This window comes from Arachis duranensis, chromosome 4 (assembly GCF_000817695.3).
Source record: "Arachis duranensis cultivar V14167 chromosome 4, aradu.V14167.gnm2.J7QH, whole genome shotgun sequence".
Lineage (NCBI taxonomy): Eukaryota > Viridiplantae > Streptophyta > Magnoliopsida > Fabales > Fabaceae > Arachis > Arachis duranensis.
In genome coordinates this window covers 84985162-84990479 of record NC_029775.3, presented here as the reverse complement: position 1 = coordinate 84990479, position 5318 = coordinate 84985162, and the positions used below count along the sequence as shown (strand labels likewise).

The window sequence follows — 5318 nt, the reverse complement described above, 5'->3', positions numbered from 1 at the left end:
CCAGTGACAAAAAAAATGGAGAGGATCCATTTCTATTCCTTTTCAGATGAACTCTTGCATTCCAATAGAGTTTTGACACATGATAAACCGTTGAAAGAAGACTTAATTGACTATATATAATAATTTTACAGTATTTGTTATTAACTATATATAGAGTTCCACTATGTTTTTCTTTAGATTGCATAATTTTACAAATTAGTTTAATCTCGAATTATATATTGTGTACTATTGTTATATATAAAGTTATTAATTTTTTTAATATTAATATTTTGAATAATAAATTATTTTTGAATTTATAAATTTTAATAATATTATTATAAAAAAATAGTAACTACATTAATTTTAATTAATTGATTAATTAAGTGGGGTCACAATAGGGACTAAAGTTACTTTCTCCTAATGGAGAATAGGGGTGTTCAAAACCGATTCGGACCGAACTAAACCGATGGATCGAACCGAAAAAACCGAAAACCGAAAACCAAAAAAACCGAGAAAAGTGATGTTTTGCTGTTTTTTGCGGTTCGGTTCAGTTTTCGGTTCTTGCCACCAAAACCCTAATCGAACCGAACTGAACCGGTTCTTCACAAAAACCCTAAAAATTAAAACTACATATACGCCTATACGGCTATACCCCACACCATGCCCTCAGACTCCCACCCCCCCAAACGCGTTACCTTACTGGCATTGCTGCGCGAGTCCCTCCCCCATGGAAACCTAACACCACATCTCGCCCTCACATAGTCACACCCACTCACCCAGACCCCCCACGGAGCCAGCCTGAGCCACCCAGGCACCCACCTCCTTCATACTCGAAGCCTTCCTCCAAATCTCACCACCGAACATAGCAGATACCCCACCGCCGGTGTACCAGGAAGAAGAAGATCCCTCAACATAGCAACTCCCCTGGCTCGCCAGTCGCCACCACCTAGTCACCCACTGACCCAAAAGCCACAGGGTAGCACAGCCACGAGCGACGATCAACACAGTACTTCCGACCTCGCCACCTCTGACCTCGCCACCTCCAACCTTGCCACCTCCACCCAGAAAGCCTCCACCCAGCAGCGTTTCTGGGTTCTGTAGGGTCACGGTAACCCACGATCAAGACAGCCCCTTCTAGTCTCCCACCCAGCCACCGATTCAAGTGCATATGGAGCCCGAGCCATCTATTCAAGTAAACTTTACTGATGCATTGTTGGTATTGCTGCTTGCTGGTAAATGTTCAGTTTATTCAGGTTAGGGTTATTGTTGGTATTGCTGTTTACCATCTTTTCAGTTTATTGTTGGTAATTTTGGTCTTGCTGATTTATTGTTCAGTTTAGGGTTATCAGTTTACTATTTATTGCTGGTTATTGATTTAAACTTTAGTTGCTAGTTTCTGTGCTTGATTTAATTTTCTAAATTATCATGTTTTGTTTAGTTTTCTATTTTGTTTATTACTGGTTATTGCTTGTTTATTGCTGGTTTATTGCTGGTTCATTGTTTGTTTATTGCTTATTTATTGCTGGTTTTGTTCATTGCTTGTTCATTGCTTGTTTATTGCTTGTTTATTACTGGTTTATTGCTTGTTCATTGCTTGTTTATTGCTTGTTTATTGTTTAGTTTTGTTCATTGCTTGTTCATTGCTTGTTCAGATTATCAGGTTTTGTTCAGTTTTGTTTATTGCTTTTTTATTGCTTGTTTATTGCTGGTTTTGTTCATTGCTTGTTCAGATTATGAGGTTTTGTTCTGTTTTGTTTATTGCTTTTTTATTGATTGTTTATTGCTGGTTTTGTTCATTGCTTGTTCAAATTATCAGGTTTTGTTCAGTTTTGTTTATTGCTTGTTCAATTTTGTTCATTGCTTGTTCAGATTTGTTCAGTTTTGTTCATTGCTTGTTCAGATTATTTCAGTTTTGTTCATTGCTTGTTCAGTTTGGTTCATTGCTTGTTCAGTTTTGTTCATTGCTTGTCCAGATTATTAGGTTTTGTTCAGTTTTGTTCATTGCTTGTTCAGTTTGGTTCATTGCTTGTTCAGTTTTGTTTATTGCTTGTTCAAATTATCAGGTTTTGTTCAGTTTTGTTCATTGCTTGTTCAGTTTTGTTTATTGCTGGTTATTGCTTGTTTATTGCTGGTTTTGTTCATTGCTTGTCCAGATTATCAAGTTTTGGTCTGTTTTGTTTATTGCTTGTTTATTGCTTGTTTCTGTCCTTTATTTATTGTTTTGTTGATTGCTGGTTTCTGTCCTTGATTTATTGTATTTGTTTATGTAGTTTGACGTCAGTTCAAGTGAGAATATGGGCGACACTGGATTACCTCCAGTTCCTATTCCGAATGAATCAACAAGCATCAGATCTCTGACTGCATTGCCTCCTGTGCCAGCTCCTCATCGAAACACAAGGATGCTTACTAGTAGAGGCCGAGGGAAAAGGCAGGCTGTTGAAGAAGCTCCCGTTGATGACTCTGATGAAACTGAGACCGGCGAAGGTAAGAGAAAACCTTGTAGACCTAGGTCTTGGATATGGGATCACTTTACTAAAGATGAAACTAGTAATCCATAGTATCCTAGAGTTAAATGTAATTGGTGTGGGGCTAGTTATGCATGTGATACACATAAAAATGGCACTAGTAACATGAAAAATCACTTGTTGTCGCAATGCAAAAAATTTCCGAAGGAGGCATTAGATCCTACCCAAAAGATTCTTTGTTTTCAAGATGTAGTAAAAGATGATAGGAAAGGGATAGGTAGTTCACTTTCTGCCGTGTCATTTGATGTTAATCGTTGTAGACAAGCGCTTGCTAGAATGATTATTGTGGATGAATTTCCTTTTTCGCATGTTGAGGGGGAGGGTTTTCGTTATTATATGAGTTGTTTGCAACCCAAATTTCCAATTCCTTGAAGGCTCACAATTGCTAGGGATTGTTGGAAGCTTTATTTGAATGAAAAAATTAAGTTGAAGTCTGTTTTCTCTCAACCAAATCAAAATGTTTGTTTGACAACTGATTGTTGGTCATCTGTGCAAAAATTGAACTATCTTTGCCTTACTGCTCATTACATTGATGCTAATTGGAAGTTGCAAAAAAGAATCTTGAATTTTTGTGCTATCAAGAATCACAAGGGGGAAATAATTGGTAGGAAGATTGAGAGATGTTTGTTGAGCTGGGGGATATCCTGGATTTTTTCTGTCACTTTTGATAATGCTAGTTCAAATGATGTTGCATTTTCTTACTTGTAAAATAGAATGGAGGATTGGAACTCACATCCATTAAGGGGAGAGTTTTTACATGTTAGATGTTGTGCTCATATTTTAAATCTTGTTGTGAATGATGGGTTGAGAGAAATACATGAGTCAATTTTAAATATTAGAAATGCAGTTCGGCATGTGCGTGCATCACCTGGTCGTACTGAGAGGTTTAAAACTATGATTAGGGAAGCTAGAATTCTGGAAAAAGGCACTGTCCATTTAGATGTTCCTACCAGGTGGAACTCTACCTTTTTAATGCTTGAAAGTGCTTTGAAGTTTCAAAAGGCATTTAAACGTTTGGGGGAGAGAGATTCTGAGTTTGCTATGATGGCTGGTGGGATTCCTAGGTTTGAGGATTGGGAGAATGCAAGGCATTTTGTCAAGTTTTTAAAAATATTTTATGAGGTTACTAGCAAAGTTTCTGGTTCAACGTTTGTGACATCTTCTCAACACTTTAATGACTTTTGTAAAATATTGTCTACACTTAAGCATTGGATGGAAAGCTTAGATACAGTACTTTCAAGCATGGCTGTGAAAATGAAGTCCAAGTATGATAAGTATTGGGGAAATATAAAGAACACAAACATGATGATTTTAATTGCAGTAGTTCTTGATCCTAGGTATAAGCTTCAATTGATTAAGTGGAGTTTTGAAAAGTTGTATGAAAAAGAAGATGCTGAATTTTTATCTTCAAAGGTGAAGGATACACTTTTCAAGGTGTTTGATAGCTACAGGCTATTTGGTGGTTACTATCAAAGGTCTACTCGGCAAGATCCTCCTGAAATTAGCACACAAGAGCTTGAGGCACATGAAACTTCTTTTGCTATGGAATTTGAGAAGGAAATGCAATTTAATGAGAGTGTTAACAAGAATGAGGTGGAGTTATATCTTATGGAGGCATTAGAGAAGAGTGGCGTGCAATTCGACATTCTAAATTGGTGGAAAGTGAATTCCACTAAATTTCCAATTCTTGGGAGGGATTGCAAGAGACGTCTTAGCCATGCCAGTTTCCACAGTTGCTTTAGAATCGGCATTTAGTACTGGAGGAAGGGTGTTGAATAATTATAGGAGTTCTCTAACTCCGATGACAGCTGATGCGTTAATTTGTACCCAAAATTGGCTCCGAAACTCTCCAAAACTTGTCCTTGAGGAACTCATCGAGGAATTGGAGAAGTTAGAATTAGGTAAGGTTAAGTTTCTACTTATAATTTTCTTTATTTTAATCTAGTTTTTATTAATATATATTATTTGTTATGATTGTTTCTTGTTTTATATATTTTATAGAAGTTGCACTCACTCGTGATCCCAATGAAGAAGATTCTGGTGTTGAGTTTGATTAAAGTACATCTTGTTAAGTTGTTACGGTAGGAATTGTTCTCCTTATATTATTATTATTATTATTGTTGTTGTTGTTGTTGTTGTTCTTATTATGTAACTGTTTTTTTTTATTTCAGGTTGGTTTGCATTATAAAGTTTTAGCTATTTTCTTAGAGAAGACATCACACCATAACTTTGCTATCAGTTTAATGACAATTTATTTTTATTTTTAATTGTGTTAACTGTTGAACTATTAAACTTCTTTAATTGTCGTATTTGAATTCTATTGTCGTTATATTTCATTAGATCAAGACTTTGTTAGCTATGTTTGTCGATTTTAATGTTATGACTTTGCATAATAGTATGGTAGAATTTTTTTATTTGATTAAAAAAACCGAACAAACCGAACCAAACCAAACCGATTTTAATTGGTTTGGTTTGGTTCGGATGGCTTTGAAAAAAAATCGAACCAAACCGAACCGCAGCTTAATTAAACGATCGGATCGGATGACTTTTTCTTTAAAAATCGAACCAAACCGCACCGCGAACACCCCTAATGGAGAAGAGAGATACTTTGAATTCCTATTTACTATTTATGACTCAAAAGCTGATATGAAGTTATTTTTTATGACATGTGAGCCATAAATAGGAATTGAGATGAGTTCGCTATTAGAAATGGTCTAAAGGTCGAAATGAACCTTTTTCTTTTTTTTTTGTCAAATATCGCATTGTAATTCTGGAAAAAGATAGAGATTGGATTAGTATTTTACTCCTTTGTCA

The 5318-nt window shown here is 35.9% G+C and overlaps 1 pseudogene; it reads left to right on the top strand.

Annotated features, from left to right (window-relative positions):
- Positions 1 to 1184: 1184 nt before the first annotated feature.
- Positions 1185 to 4561, top strand: LOC110280517 (zinc finger BED domain-containing protein RICESLEEPER 2-like; annotated as a pseudogene).
- The last annotated feature ends 757 nt before the right edge of the window (positions 4562 to 5318 follow it).